The 17,671-nt window shown below is 33.0% G+C and overlaps 1 long non-coding RNA gene across 2 annotated transcripts; it reads right to left on the bottom strand.

Annotated features, from left to right (window-relative positions):
- Nucleotides 1-152: 152 nt before the first annotated feature.
- LOC120352388 lies at nt 153-2,972 on the bottom strand. 2 transcript variants are annotated; one of them, XR_005571817.1, is made up of 3 exons: nt 2,909-2,972; nt 1,522-1,640; nt 153-299 (listed from the first exon to the last, which is right to left on the bottom strand). It is a non-coding gene; the product is annotated as an uncharacterized LOC120352388 (long non-coding RNA). The 2 variants fall into 2 exon arrangements; XR_005571816.1 differs by lacking the exon at nt 2,909-2,972 and having other exon boundaries at nt 1,522-1,658.
- Between the last annotated feature and the right edge of the window lie 14,699 nt (nt 2,973-17,671).

The following is a 17,671-nucleotide window of genomic DNA, read 5'->3' as shown; positions in this document are numbered from 1 at the left end:
AGTATAAACCATCAAAACTTATTTTATTAGCTTCATGTCACTTGCTGTTTTCTTAAACTACCTGAATTGAAGCAGTTAGTAGGAGAGATCGCCCAACCCCCCCCCCCCAAAGAGGATATTATTATGAATAACATGAAATAAACACATCAAGATTTACTGAAAAAATTAATATATTTCTTAGATTAGTCCATCTCTTTCTTCTGTAGGCTACTACATCATACATGAATTATATCCATGGAGTATTATTCATAGTTGATTTTCTTTGTCATCCTCTACTTCTGGCTGGTACACCACTAGGCCTGGAATCAAAAAGTTATAATTTATTATTCATTATAAAAAAACTTTGCAAAGTGAATTCTGAAATTGATTGTTTGTAATCTGTATAAGTTTTCAATTATATTTCTTGGCAAGGAACCCCCAATAATGAAAAGTAATATTATATGAGAAATTCCAACAATCAGTTGAATTATTATTAGCATCAATCTCCATTTAGGATTTGGTAAATAATCAGTGTGTCCCAAGGTCAAAATAACTTGTTGGTGAACAACATATTTTTGGATACCATGAACAATTCATTCATTTCTGTGGTCAGTAGGCCTACTCTCGACCGTTTGGTTTATTTGACTCTTCAAAAATGTACTGCATAAAGTAATTATTGGTTCTATATTTAGAGAAACAAGTTTAATGAAACAAATGGGAATATAATCAATTAATTGCTTGATCCGAAATGATGATTATCTACAACATTATAAGTAGAACAAGTGATTTGAAAATGAATACCAAACTGTAAATACATAAATCCCTCTAAAAACAATGCAGGTATTTCATCCATGAATTCAATTATAAATTTTAAAAGGTGCAATCACTGTCATTTAAGCTATTATTCAGTGTTTTTTACCAGCACTTGCTGGTTGAATTTTTGAAGTCATCTATTCATAGTTCTAATGTATGGTCATTTATAAAGTTCAACATTCACTCAAGATCAAGATGAACAGTTGAGAAGAGTGTTTAAAAACAATGTATTCACTCATCATTCAGGGAATAGAGCTGTTCATAATATTTGGGATTTCCTCCATAATGAAATAATTTATGTAACAAAATCTAATAATGTGATAAAATTGAATCAATAATCTGATGTTAAAATGATATCACATTATTAGATTTTGTTAAATTATTTCTTTATGGAAGGAATCTCAAATATTATGAACAGCTCTATTCACTGAATGATAAGTGAATACATTGTTTTTTAAACACTCGCCTCAACTGTCCATCTTGATCTCATGTGGTTTCACGTAGTTTCGAAATATTAAAATTTCCTGTAAGCTATTAGCCTAATGATTTTGTAATTCAGTCAGTTTTTCAATTATTTTAGTCACATACCATATTTATGTCTTACTATTTGAATATCTAACATCAAATCAATAATAAAACATTGTGGATAAACTTTTTGAAAAAATGGGAAACTGTATAAAATGACATCGCCCACATATAGTTTAAAAAATGTGTGGAATTTGATCTTACCTAACTAACTTATTCTATCTATGGGTTCCAAAGAATTTTTCCATCCTGGTCAACAAAAATGAATTCATATGCAGTTCCTTTGAGCACATTCTCTTCAATATTTTGTTTGTAAATGGTAACTGAAAAAAGAAACATATTTAATCTTTCAAAATATATTTTGGAGATAAAGTGAAGTTAATCATCAATGATAATACATAGGCCTAGTTTGGACTTTGAATAAATTAGAAGTGAACTGGGCCTCAATAAACTATTTACATTAGATAGACTATAGATACTATAAGTATATAGCCTATTACATTCGTAGCACATAACAGAAAACACTTTAAAGTTTTATAATATAAAGTAAAACAGGAGACACACGACATAGATAGATTGAAAACACTGAAAAACTTACATTACACTCTTTGCTTGGTCGAGAAAAGGGACACAGTTCCTCAAAAATTTCCGATTATAATGTAAGTAATGGCCTCAAGCAAAATTTCGATCAATAGAGCATGAATAAGTTTTTCAAATACATTACTATTCAAGTTTTATTGGTAGCAATGGTCAACCAGAAAAATACCTATTTTATCTTTTTTCAATGGCAGTCTTTCAATATTCAATTACACTGACTCTGATCAAGTTATTTCTATAACAATCTATGTACTAATTTTGTTTCCAAGTGAATTTGAATTAATTAAAATAATCTTAATTCATAGATAGGTACCAAAGACAAAGTAAATGTTCTAATAGTCAGGTTAGTTTTTTTATTGTATTGATAAACTATGGGTTTACAATATTTTGAGGTGCAACAAGGATAATGGAAGTTTAGGACTTGGAATGTAATGGAATACTTCAAAGTCAAATGATGATGTTATTTTCAATAAATCTGTTTGTAAAAACTACTAGCTGCATTATAAAAAATGTATTTTGTGATTAGGCCAACTCAATGGAAGTGTAAAAGATTGTTAGCATGAAATGCTATCTTATCTTATCATGTAATGAAAAATGTTATCTTGGTTGAATAATGTTTACAAACTGATCATTTAATGTTAATCTAATCAATCAACTTTGAATGAGTTTAAATCTAAATAGTTGATTAGATTTCTCTCTTTCTTGTGATAATTCTCTACCATACACAAACTGGCTAGTCTAGGCTTTACATTATTATTAAACACTAGAAATTATACTTTAAATAAATAAATAAACTTTCGTCAACTTCTAACTTCTTGGAAAATGAAAAAGATAGCAATTTAAAACTAGAGACTAGGTTATTAAAGGCCTACTACAGAAGGCTACCTGAATAAAAATTGTAAACATGCTGGTAGGCTACTTATAAAAATTATATTATCAAATTGTGTACGGTAGATCTAGCCTACTTTATTATGAGAAATTTAAGTCTACTTACTTGAATCCTCTATCACATCAGCAATTTTTAACCATATTCTATTTTTCGAATAGGTAATTCGTTGTGCAGGTCTGGAAAGTACAAAACTTTGAACTGTCGCATCAAATTTATAACGAATTTCACGCCTTTCTGTAGTAAATCCATTTTCAATTTCTCTTGTAAAAATTAAGAATAAAGAAACCAATAGAAATATTTTATACCTCAATTTTCTACTGCAAATTAATTTCACAGTATAATAGTAGCAATCCGAAATCTGACAACCAACAGCAAAATAATATCAAAACAAATCATCCAACAATATTAAAGATTGAGGTTAAAAAGAACATGGCGTCTGATGCAGAGAAAGATTATTCTGCCGGTGTCACGTGATCAGAGCAGAAAAATATTTCCAAGCTGTCTGTTCCCATCGACAGAATCCCGAAATTAGTTCTTTTTCGACAAAACGGTTCACGAGCAGTGATCGGTCAAAGCAAAATAGCATTGTGTTGATAGGCCTTAAAATGAACGGCAAAATGAACGACAGTTCGTTTCTGATTTGAACAGTTCTTTTTTTCTGCTCAACTTTCTGCCAATGTGTAAGGTATTGTTCTTTGTGGATTTGTGTTATATATTGCCAAAATTCCTCTGAAGATTATAAGTTGGTTTGCTCTGAAAACTGGATTTCTCATTCATAGGCAATAGATCCATTCATAGTTTATCAAGAATCTATTACGTTGGAGCCGATAACTTTCCTTAGGTTAATAGGTGAAAAATGCTATCCAACCGATTTAGGAGAAATTGGTAGCACGGCAATGTGTATGAAAGTTTTGTTCAATCTAATAGAATCTATTAGGATAAAGTTATCAACATTTTGTTAATAACTTTGGTGTAACGCAGCTTAAGACTAAGCACACCTGAAGAGGCGCGGCTTGGTGATACAAAGTGTTGATCTTATGGAGATTGCCTTATCACACCGTTCCAGGCCATGTCCGATTCAGTGTGTGTGAGTTCTTCCATTCAAACCAATATAAGCAAGAAGCACCCGGATGCAAGATGCCGCATAGCGCCTGCTAAGGTGTGCATCCAGCTAAAGTTTGTCATGAGATGCATCAACTATTTGGCGGTACGAAGTTCGCCGGGCCAGCTAGTATAAAATAATTATCCAATGAAGTACATAATACCTTTTAATTTTTTTCAAAACATATGAAACATTGCAAAAGTAACTATAAATTGTTAATTTACATAAACACATTATTATTCATGACAGAACACATGTTTTGTAATGTACAAAATTATACAATGGAAGTGGGATATACTATGGTAATGGTAAAACGATGTGTACAGTGTCAAACTAAAGGATTACATGTTCACTGTCTTGGCAGAATGAGAAACAACACACACGATGAACTGTTTTTGCGGCCTTTGTGATATATTTTGGTGCCTGAAATGGAAAATAAAATGAATTATTTTCAAAATCTGCAATCGATTGGAATAAAAGGAATACCACTTAATAACAAAAGTAATGAGTTATACAGAAATGTTGTCACACAATAGTCCAGTCACTATATACATTGGTGCTTGCAATTAATATTGTAGTTCTGATTTTTTAATATATCATTTGGATACATGAGAGAAGACCAGAACCAATTTCTTCATGCAAAATTTCCTTGTGCTAGATACAGAATGGCCCAAGAACCTCGTATTTTTGGTTCATTTTTCTGTTTTCAGCTATTTCTGCCAAATCCAGTAATCAGACAGAAAAATTGGCTCTCGCCTTTTTATAGATAAAATGAGATCATTCGGAACTCTCTATCTCCAATGAGTACTGAGTTATTATTTTTTCAAAAATGAGTAAAATTGAAAGAAAAATCAATTCTGATAAATTTCAGTTTTTGATCAACAATATCTTCCGATTGTTACCATTTACATGTATAATTCAAAATCCCTCTAGGAGCATTTTTGTGCTTTATAATCTTAGATCAGGTAGAGCGCTTCATCTCATATAGATTTCCAGGTAAACCTGACAACAATGCTCCTTGAATTGTGAAAAACACCTAATTTTCAGCTTCATCCATCATCACAAACTACATTGTCCTGCACAATGACAGAAGTTCATGAGATTATGTTCTATGAGAATCATCCGTTGGATGCACTTCATTTCATCATTTCCTAGTGGAGAGGCGCGCATAAGGACACCTCAAGGATCAAAATTTCAAACTCTTATATCTTTTGACACAATGCTCAGATTTCATCTTACTACATCTTACTTCATTCTTCTCGACTCGTTAAGGCGGTCCAAAAACATGCATCATAAGTCAAATTCGGTTAAGAAATGGAAAAATTGCTGTTGAGTGTACTTAGCCCATATTCCAATACACAAAAATTGCCAATTTCTATATTTTATTTCTATCTTTTATTGCAAAAAAGAGCAGATAGAACAATTTGAAATGAACCACCTCTCACTCATTGCAAGCTTTTATTAATAAGACTGGGAATTATGAATTTACCATGTATTTTTATAAACGCATGCTTGTTGTTTGTGAAGTGTAATTTAAATGTATTTTCCAGTTATAATAATGTCTACTCTCATTATACACTGAATTGATTACAGATCTGAAATGAATTTTACTATTATAGATCTAGTCATACTAGTTTTAAGGCCTGAGCAAGCATATTTTATAATCACCTACCGTCAGGGAATTACCTGAGAAAGAATACAAGAGAAAAATTAAAAAGTTCCTATTGAAGAAATGTTTTTATAGTCTTGAACAGTATTTTAGCATTAGGTTGAACAGAATTGAATGATGTGATAGTTTTTTATGTTAAGTGTTAAGTTGTGATTTTTATGTAAATTCACCGTGCCTGTACAATATCCTTTTATATAATGTGTCTTGGGCAATAAATAGGCCTAAAATTTGAATTTGAGCGCGACCAGTTTTGTTAGTAGTTCTACAATGAACGTTTTTTGAGTCTGATTAATGACTTCTTAGTTGTTAAGTGTGGTTTCTAATACTGACTCCACGGAATGGAAGTCGTTCAACTAATCGAAATTAATGGCCTACCGGCCCGTGTGTACCCAGGCTAATAAACAAAATCAGTAGGGAACATCTACAGAACCAACCAATGAAGAACGGTCCTGTTTCAAAAATTTGTTTTGGAAACACCAACAATAATTATGAATGTTCCCGGCGGCTCTTGCGGGAAGGTCTCACCGCCTGAATATATTTAAGCCGTCAATGGGCCTTACGACTGCCATACTTCAGCCAAGACCGACAGTTTAGCGTGCCCATCTGATAACACGATAATGCGAAACTCTATTATTATTGGTATTGAAAGCAATTTGTAATTTTTATACAGCATCGACAGGAAAACAAACATGATTTGATAGGTTGATAATTACAAGAAAGCTCACCTGATACTTGATACGGTGATCTCCAGCCATAAACTAGCAAGATAGACCCAGCAGAAAGTTTCAACCATAGCTCAATCAGCCTGTTATTCTCTGAAAAAAGAAAAATAACTGTTTCTAGACCTGCTAAGAGTTTATATGACAATACAGTAGGCTACATGTATCATACATATTCCAATAATTCTTTTAAAAATCCGTTCTCAAAACCTATTTTTTGGATTCGATTTGAGGTGTTCAATCCTGAGTGAGACAGGAGTCAGGTGTTATATCGTGAAGCTTTTTATGCAACTTAAAGCATGCTATACAATGCAAAACTTATAACGAGGAAAAAAGGAAAGATTGATTCTTTATAGATTGATATACTAAGTACATCATCAAAATGATAGGAGAAGAAAAATAAGTTAACCTTGTGCTATATTCCTCTCCCAGATTTAGTTAAGGTTAGATACATAGTCCAAAATAGGTTAAGTCTTGTAGTTGTTCACTACAAGATAATAGGTAACGTGTATTATTCAATATTCTGACCAAATTCTACTCCTCCATCAACTCCTTAAATGCAATTGGCTACTTGCCCTACTTCAATAAACTCTATTGAGATAATAGAAGATGCATATAGATTACATTTTCATCTTGTTCAATGGCTATTAAATATGTTTGTATCAATTTTGTTTATCTTTAGATAGACTAATAACTATTGTATTCCTAACTCCACCTTTCTTTCTGTAGGATGAAAAGTACAGCAGATTCTAATAATCCTAATTTTATTATTTACATGTTTTATCAATAACATTTTTTAGTGGGTAGGTAGCCTATTCAATATTCAAGATTACAATATCTAATCTAAGTTTCCTAATTAGGTCCCGATTTGTTGTAGCCTACCTGAGTATGGATAGGCAAAATTTATAAGTGACAAGCATTTACGTTATTACTTATCCAGTGTAAGTTATTCGCCACGGTTCATAGATCGGGGAATCGTTTGGTTTTATTAAAATTAAAAGTGACTGTTCTGTATAATTAGCAATACTTGTTTTGAAGGTACATTTTAGATTTTAAAATCTAAAAATTATTTCAAATAGGGCCAAGGCAATATTATTTTAATCTTACCTGGTACAGTGATGAATAGCCTAATCATAGCCTACTATTAACCGTTTCAACTTTCTGTTTTAAACGAATTTATCAATATTATGTATTTGTGTTTGATTAGTCTTCTGCTAAAGAAGGACTTATTTATAAGAATAAACCTACCAAGTTATGAATAATTTTGTATCTACTGTACTTTGTTACAGTTCATAATGTTGATAAAACATAACCTAATCTCCTTCCCAGTGAACTCTATACTAACTGGAATGGACTAGTAGCACAAAGAAAGTGAGGCAGCTGGTGAAGATAGGCAACCCGCATTGCTGTGGGATTCGTCATTTTGTAACACATTGGCTCTTATGGGAAAATGCATTGCACAGTTGCAATTTCTATTTTATTTCTATATTGTATGTCTTATTCCATGGAAGCGTTACTTTTCCTTCATTAAGGAGTTTATTGTTAACTTTTTGAGAGCAAAAATAATGAAATAGGTTGAATATGAATAAAGAAAAGATTTTTTTCATTTGTGACTGCAGTAGTTTTAGTAATGTCAACTTTTCACAAACAAGGGAATAACTTTGGGCCAGATTTAAGAGAAGCGTATCATTTATTAATTTTTATTTATTTAACAAGGACAAATATAAACTGTCAAGAAATGATTGGCAATGAAAAAACAGGCTCATAGTCCTTATTATTCCAATCCCGAATTTTGTTTGTATACAGTCCAAAGGAGGGCTGTGTTTAATTGAAACTATCACAGTCTGATGTTTATTTTGATAGGATATACTATTGTTTTTTGGATTATATGATTTATTGTTATTGTTAAAGGAAAGATTTATGATTTATTGTTAAATGAAATAAATTTAATAATATAGGCCTACTATATAGCCTACTTACAGCAGGCTATGAATGTAGAATTATGTAGGTGTGCATTGGTGTAATTTCAAATCATGTAAGAGTGGGAGTTTCAGAAATGAAGCAAATAACAAAGAAACATTTTATTATATTATATGACTATGATAAGCAAACAGTAAAATATGCTACATAATTACCAGAGTAAAATGAACAATTTGAGATTAAAAGGTTCCAAAAATTAATAAATTATAATTCAGCTGATAACAATATCATATTTTTTACAATAAAAGTAGGTAAATAAAATGAATTATGTGGACTCTTGATGATTCAATAACACAGGATTATTGAATATGTAATGATAGCAATAGGTATTCTGATAACATTTCAAATCATGTAAGTGTGGGAGTTTCAGAAATGATACAAAGAAATCTATGAAGAAACATATCAATTGTATTATAATTATGACCATATCTCGGGCCACTCCCGTGTTTCGGATGGACACGTTAAGTCGTTGGTCCCGGCTGCCTAAAAAGCAGTCGTTAGGTCATGTCAGAGGCCCTGAAATTGATCAGTTGCGACCTGAAAACTCTGACACCAGACCTGAGCCAGCCAGGTCACTTGATATTATTATTATGACCATATGATAAGCAAACAGTAAAATATGCTAAATAATTATTATAATATTGTAAATTGAACGATTATTTATTTGAAACGGAAAGGTTTAAAAAATCAATCACAATTCGCACTCACAAAACTTTCCTTGCCGTTATGAGAATTTATCACCTGACGACGCTAGTGTTACTGCGCAACTCAAGTCTACTATTCAAAGATTTAAGCCAGCTTGTGACACGACTATAACGCTGGAGACACACAAGGTCTGCTATCTCTTCATAGTGAATGATTTAATAGAATCAACAGTTGCCAACAGTTTGCAATTGAAATAATAACATTTTCTCGAATTTCGAGCTTATTTTAAATTTTAGGTGAAAATGTTACAGAACATTAATTGTAGAGATTCTCATGCTCAATCTATTCCACTCGACACATACATACAGAATTTTTTTCGGAAAGCAATACTTTCCTTACCTATGGTAATAGGGCAAGGAAAGTAAAAATTAAGGTTGGGGTACCTTAAGGAAAGGAAAGTATTGCTTTCCAAAAAAAATTAAGGTACCCCAATTTCTAAATTTCTATACGTTTCAAGGTCCCCTGAGTCCAAAAAAGTGGTTTTTGGGTATTGGTCTGTATGTGTGAGTGTGTGTATGAGTGTATGTGCGTCTGTGTACATGATATCTCATCTGCCAATTAATGGAATGTCTTCAAATTTCGAACTTGAGGTCCTCACACTATAAGGATCGGACACAAACAATTTCGATCAAATGCAATTCAAGATGGCGGCTAAAATGGAAAAAATGTTGTCAAAAACAGGGTTTATCGCGATTTTCTCGAAAACGGCTTCAACGATTTTGTTTAAAGTTATACCTGAAATGGTCATCGATAAGCTCTATCAACTGCCACAAGTCTCATATCTGTAAAAACTCCAGGAGCTCCGCCCCATCTATGCCAAGTTTGATTTTAGATTCCCAATTATCAGGTCTCAGATATAATTTAAACAAAAAATTTCGAGTGGAAAAGATTGAACATGAAAATCTCTACAATTAATTTCCAGTAACATTTTCACCTAAAATTGAAAATAAGCTTGAAATTTGAGAAAATGTGATTATTCAATTGCAAACTGTTGGCAATAGTTGATTCTACTGAATCATTCACTATGAAGAGATAGCAGACCTCTTCTGTTTCCAGCATTATTGTTCTGTCACCAGCTGGCACAGATCATTGAATAGTAGACTTACTTGAGATGCGCGGGAACACTAGCGTAAGGTGATCAATTTTCATAAATATAAATGGAATGTAGGAATGTACCATAAAAATAGGTACAAATAGTGCTAGTGTCCTCCAAGTGCTTCAGGTAGTTTGGTATATTCCTACAAAGAATATGGCAGAGGTAGTGACTATATTTATCATAGAACAGAGTTTTAACAGAAAAAGCTCTCTGTATAATACCAAGGTTATTGTGATGTCTAGTATTATGAATAGGCATTATTATATTGGAGTGAAAATTGAGTGTTTGTTACACCATATAGGTTGCTGGAACTCTGATTATAAAATTGTGGAATGTCCAGTATCCGGAAGTCTTTTCAATGGCTTTCAAGACACTTTATTACATTTAAAATTTAATAATGATGAGAGTAAGAATAAAAATGATGAGTGATGAGTAATAAAAATGATGAGTCTCATTTAAAATGATGAGAGTGAGGTAGGCTGATTCCACTTGATGCTCACTATAGCAGTGTTTGAGGGCCAGGTGTCAGAGCTATTCTCATTATATTTATTAAATTGTAAAGTGAAACCTAATTAATTATTTTAATTACAGTATCAAATTCAATGTAGGTCTAGGATTTAGTTGGCCAAGACAAGGAATGTCGATATTAAAACATGATTATGCTAGATAAGCAAATACATATATTAGACCTGGTTTCAAAAATTCTATTTTAAAATATCTCTACTATGCTTTAAAATTAAAGTTTGTTGGAAATAAAATTCCTTATGCTTGATAAATATGTAACACAGACACAGCTTAAACACCTGACGATTTATGCTCTACTTCTCTCTGAAACAATTGAAAAAACAATAATACTGCTCTGCTACTCACATAATTTCAAGTACCGAAGAAAATCACCATAGTAAAGAGAAAGTTAAATGGTTATTTTAGTTTTGTATTATTAAATATTTGATAATAGGTAGTAACCTCTAAAAAATATACAGAGTTTCAAGCTTAAAACTTATAGGTTATGTTATGGTGTTTGGTCTGGCGTGCAGCAATCTGGTCTAAAGGCGACTGGTTCAAAATGGCTGCCACAAAGGAAGTGTCACAATGTGGCTTGAATACACAATCTCCACAAATTCCCATTCTCATAAATATTCCCATTCTCATATAATTACCAAAAATTGAGTAATTGTACATAATAACTTTAAAATCTAAAAAAATAAAAATCTATTCGATATGAAAAATATGTTTAATAGCAATTCCTTTTCAAATTTTAGTTCACAGTTCATTTACAGCTTTCAGCTTCCAATTCATTCCAAAACTTGAGAATCAAGTAGAATTCTTATCACATTCAATTATTGAACTATTACTATATCAAATTATTTCATTATATTATAATATTTGTGAATTATTAAACTGGAAACCAGTAACTACGACTCATTCAGTGGAAGACAAATACAAAAAATTTCAAAGAATAATGCGATTAAGCATAGATGAAACCATGCCAAGAGAATCCAAGAAGATTAACATACCAAAAAACAAAATTTTTTGGGATGAAGAAACCACAAAACTAAAAGATGCTACAATGCAAGCATATGATAAGTTGTCACGTTATTCTTTATATAAAAATAACGATTAGCCTCCTGCTTGGCATCAGTCGGTAAAGCATGAGATTTAATATAATTAGGGCGTGGTTTTCTAATAGTATTCAGTCTTAAAAAATCTTGATAGGCCTAGATGTGGGCTTCTCCAATAACTCTTGTAATTCAATAATAATAAATATATATATATAAATGATACTTATACTATAGAGATGAGGAATATAAAATAAATTGCACACCATGAAAATTTTACACATATATTACATAAATAATGCAAAGATCAGTCGAGGCAAAAAATATATATAGAGCGATAAAAAATATAATATAAAAATAGAACAATATTTGAAATCAATAAAAATATCACAGGCTAACTTTATATTCTAGATTTATGGCACGAATCATTACCATGTGCCTTTATCTTGAAATCATATGCAATCTTTGGCATGTAGCTGTGACATGTACTTGCTAATACTTGTCGGCTTGGATAATTCAATCATAAATATGTGCTCTAAGATCAGCTTGATAAATTAGCCACTAATAATCCAAATATATCTATATATTAAAATCTCTAGTATTTAGTAGATTTATTTGTATCGAATATATATTTTTATCTCAGGGTGTAAGATTCGGCACCTGACGGAATAGATAGAGCCATTCATCTAGTGAATTAGAACTATGATAAATTATCGCAAATTGTATTGCAAAAATTGAATATTGATACATATGTTTTAATAGCCTAGATTTCGTACTTCTTTGATTAAATAGAAATTTCTAAAATATTGATCTATATTTTTTTCTTTCAATTAAATACCTTTAATACTAATTTTTTACTTGCGCAAGTATTAATCTTATTAATTTCTTAATTTATAATAACCCTTTCGGCGAGCTAGCTTTGATCATCAGATTATTTCGAAGCACTAGGGCGCCCATCACTAAATTCAAATTTAAATCACTCACGTGTCGAAAATCTTCTTGTAAGCCGCCGATGTCGATCCAACTCCATGTGGTCCGGGAATATGGTAGCCGGAATCGTCTCCTCCAGGGGTTATAAATTTAATAAAAATGAAAAATGACTTCTGCTTCACAATAGCATCACGAAGTCTTTTAAGAAATCTAATAATTTACTTTAACTTTAACTTTTACAAAATCATTAGTAAGGTACTTCGCTCTAAAATATTTGGGGTCCTCTTATGGTGGCATCTGGCTGGCGAGTCTGGTTCTTCCTTTTCAAGTTTTACAGATCCTCTTTCCGACTTTCAAATTAGCATAAAATTTAAATATCCCAATCCTCCGCCATTAAATTCAAATAGATCTTACAAAAAATGCCAAAATATTGCTTAGATTATATGATTAATAATTTCTTTGCATTCGAGCCATATTGATAACATAGATTACACAAATTTTTACACGAAATCTACTACAATTATATAAATATATATAAATATTTTTGAATCGGCCTACAGTTGCCGCCTATTAACTGCCGTTTTACTATTGGTGCATGCAAATTTTATTAGGTATTCATGCGCCTGGTAACTCTTATTTCCTGAATACATTAAATTATTTTTATTTGGTTTTTTATTTATGCTCTTTGCATGCTAGTTAATATTATATATATTAATATTAATTCCATGCTAACTAATAATTAGCCACGTGGACGGGTGTTTTCTCACATTGCACACCATCCGAATGCAATAAAGCTCTGCCAAGGGGTTTTGGTCAGATTCTACGTTCTTCGGTTTGATCGATCTCTAGGTCACCGATCTGTGAATACATCTATCTAACCTCAATCTTCAAATATTTTATAAATAATATATTTATGAGTAGTAAACTTTCTTCAAATCCTTTTTAAGTTCTTGTACCATTTAGCCAGAACAAGCTGATGCTATCTTATCTTGATTATTATCTGCTTGGCGATATTAGCCAATTACTTTATTTTTAGACCTATTACTATTTCTGTTAGGGCTTTTCATCTACCCAGATTTAAGATGTTACACACGCCCCTGGGTTTGAATTCAAAATATTTGAGAATCACAATGTTTTTAATGAAAACCCACCCTTCAAATACATTGATATACACTATACTTTATTTATAAATTATACTCTCCTACTTCTATCACATTTCGCAGTCATATTTGCTGCATCTCCTTTATACCTTTATCAAAAACAATAACAAATTCTCCTCCTCAACACACATAAAAATATCATAAATATAAACTTCTAAACGCACTCCTCCTGACACCATTTACAACACAGTAATTTTTGAATTCGCCGCTTGCAGGGCTGCCAACTTAACTACACACATTTCATAATTCTCATAAATGATTCCTTTTAGACAATAATTTCGATTCATAAACTTCTGGGCTTATATCTTATAGTATTTCTTAGGTCTTAATATAAATAATTTTCTATACATCAGGTACAATACTTTCTTTTGCTAATGGCTCTTTGGTTTTGGTAATTGGTATTCACTTTAAATCTTTTCAGGTAACAAACGTGGCATAATTAAAAGTAATAAATATAAAAACATATAAATAAATATCGACATTAATAAATATAATAAATAACAATAATAAATAACTCTTTGGGTACAGTAATTCTTTTTATAAACATATGTTCAACAGATATTACATTCATTTGATTTGGGTGGCTTTGGTCAGCTGTTCGCTGTTCTACAATTCATAGTGTTTCATGTTACATCAGAATTTGCTATCGACTTTCATAACTAACCTAACTGCTCGATTTTTTCTCTTAAAAAGGTAATTAACAAATTTTAATTTTATTATCCCCGCTTGTGTCCTTTTTTATCTGATGTATATAATTAATTACATATTTAAAAATTGTTCTTTTCCTTATTACAGGCTTCTAACGGCTGGAAGGAATTAAAACATTGGATTGTTGCCACGAGGTCCTATACCAATTTTAAATTTATTAAGGAAGGTTAGTAATTGGCTTGATAGTGTTGTTTTCCTTTGACTTCTTATCATATTTATTTCAAATTCTGTGATATGGCTTAATATTGGCTACATTTTCCCACCAAACAATGTGCGTGTTCTCACTCTCTTGTAACTGAACTGTGTTATGCTGCGATATGGCTACTATAGTGAATGGCCCTGAATAAATTAAAAAGAATTTGCGAGTTACTTTCTCTAAAGCATTTGATAACCTGTGGCTCTTTACTAAAACTTCATCTCCAATGTTATATGAAAATATTTTATAGGCTCGGTCGTGGAATCTCTTTCTGCTATCTGCCTTCTGCTCTAGCTTTAACCTTACCAGATGATGGATATTGGGGTTTGTTAACTTACTCCCTTCTGATCTTGGAAAATCAATTAATTTTTCGATAAATGTATTATTCCTTTTACCGAATATGATCTCATAAGGCGTACGACCGGTGCTTTCATTTAGGCTATTATTATAGCATTCTTCTAAAAATGGTATATACCTAACCCATTGTTGATGTTTTTCATTACAGTACGTCCGCATAAAACGAGAGATTTCTGCCATACGTCGCTCCACTGGGTTAGCGCTGGGGCTGTAAAGAGATGTCCTCGACCATTTAATATTAGCCAGGTGAAGTATTTCTTTCCACTGCTTGCTACAAAAATAGGTTGCGTTGTCTGATAGTACTCGTTTGGGCTTTCCTACTTCACTTGTCCATCTTTCCGTTATGCATCGGGCCAAAACTTCTCCGGTCAATTTGCCTATGGGAAATAGCATGGTATATTTTGAAAAAACACATGTAAGAACGAATATGTATTTTTTTCCGTATTGCGCCATGGGCAATGGACCATATATATCCGCTGATATCAATTCCAATGGTGCGCTGGGGAGAATGGGATTCATTTCACCTCTGATATGGTATCGCGGGTATTTGGCTTTCTGGCATATATCGCAAGCTTTCACTATTTTGGCCACTTTTTTATGCATGCTTTTAAAATAACAGCTTTCTTTTAGTAGGTGGAGGGTCTTCGTAGTTCCAAAATGTCCAATGCGTTCGTGAGCTTCTTTTATCAAATCTGTTTCCATATTAGCGGGGATAATTAGGCGCCAGTCGTAAGTATTTTTAGCCGGTCGGTGGAACATAAATCCTTTGTAGCGGGTATACTGTCGCAGGTAGTCGGGCGGTTCGGCAGCTCCTTCTTCCATCAGTTCACGGATCCGGGACAGTCTTGGGTCTTCATATTGGGCGATACGGATTCTTTCAGGTGTTAACATGGCGGTATGAATTCGTGGTTGGATATTGGGAGGATACGGTATGCTTTCTCCACTTTTTACGGCAAAACATCTTAGGTTGGTATCTTGACAATATGTAGCGTCTATTTCTCTGGATAGAAAGTCGGCGGTCTGATTTCTCTTTCCTGGCAGATGGGTCAATTCGATGTCGTATTCTTGAAGCGCAAGAAACCATCTAGATAAGCGGTTGTGATTCAATTTGGCTGTCTTGAAAAATGTTAAGGCTTTGTGGTCGGTATTGATAAATATCTTATTGCCGAGTAACAATGTCCGGTACTTAATACATACTTCCACAATACTCAACAACTCTTTTTCGGTCACAGAATAACGACGCTGGGCTGGATTAAGTGTCTTACTAAAAAATGCTAACACTCCTTTCTCTCCTTGCTCATCTTCTTGGAAAATCTCTGCGCCTATCGCATAATCTGATGCATCGACATTCAAGAAAAAAGGTTTCTTTAGGTTAGGGTGTTTCAACACGACGGAATTTAGGAAGGCTTCTTTTAGTTGTTGGAATATAATCTCTTCTTTGTTAGTCCAAATCCAAGGCTTGGTACTAGACAGTATATGACTGAGTTGAGCAGTGTAGTGTGACATTTGTTTATTAAAACGGCGGTAGAATTGTAAAAATCCAATAAACTTTTGCAATTGTTTACGGTTGGTTGGTGATGGAAATTGTCTGATGGCTAATAATTTGTCCGGGTCCTGTGATATGCCAGTGGGTGTAATTATGTGTCCTAGATATTTCACCTCTCTCGCAAAAAATTCACACTTAGATAATTTGAGTTTCAATCCGCAATTTATCAATCTATCAAATACTATATCTAAATGTTTGCAATGTTCACGTATATTCTGTGAGGCTATTAACCCATCGTCCACGTATAATGTACAGTAGTCACTGATATCGTCTCCTAGCGCCTGTCTCAAACATCGTATGAATATAGCCATAGCATTTCTTAATCCAAACGCTAAACGAGTGAACCTATAATTGCGTCCATTAAACAGGAAAGATAAATAATCGCGCGATTCCGGTGCTACTTGGACTTGCCAATATCCTGCGCTCAGATCTACCGTTGAATATATGGTCTTGCCATGGAAGGTTTGCATAACTTGCTCAATTTGGTCTGGTCCTTCTCGGTCATCATCCAATATGCGGTTCAAGGCGCGAGCGTCCAGACAGAGTCTCACGGTTCCATCCTTTTTGGCTACACACACAATCGGCAAACTATAGGGTGCTGTGGATTCTTCTATAATTCCTAGTTGTTCCATGCGAGATATTTCTGCTATGGCGGCGGATCGATAGGTGAAGGGTATGGGGTATGATTTGCGGTAATACGTGTCGTGTGGTTTAACGTTGAGTGAACATTTGAAGTGAGTAGCTAGGCCAGGTTGTTCGGAAAAAACGTCTGCATTTTTGCGGAATACTTGAATTATTTCCTGTCTAGTGTCAGGGTGCCAATCGGTACGTTGATGAATTCTGTTTATCAGTATCTCTAACAATTCTTCGGTACTAGAGTCGGCTCTTGACGGTGCTCGGTCCTTCGTTGTTAGGCTTAATACCTCCATACACTCCATAGCATTTTCCATTCGTGGATACCCCACTCCCTCGGCACGCCTTCCATGTAGTGAGCGAAATGTACCTCAGCGATTCCTTCAGTACGTTTCTTCAGATCAAGGGGTACTATGACTTCGTATGCTTCGGTTTCGGTAAATGCATGAAATTTCGAGGTTTGGAAATTTAAACAGGCCTGGAAGTGTTGTAGAAAATCTGTACCTAT

Source organism: Nilaparvata lugens, chromosome 7 (genome assembly GCF_014356525.2).
Source record: "Nilaparvata lugens isolate BPH chromosome 7, ASM1435652v1, whole genome shotgun sequence".
In the NCBI taxonomy this organism is placed as follows: domain Eukaryota; kingdom Metazoa; phylum Arthropoda; class Insecta; order Hemiptera; family Delphacidae; genus Nilaparvata; species Nilaparvata lugens.
The sequence above is the reverse complement of the archived record's forward strand: the minus strand, read 5'-3'. Positions and strand labels throughout refer to the sequence as shown.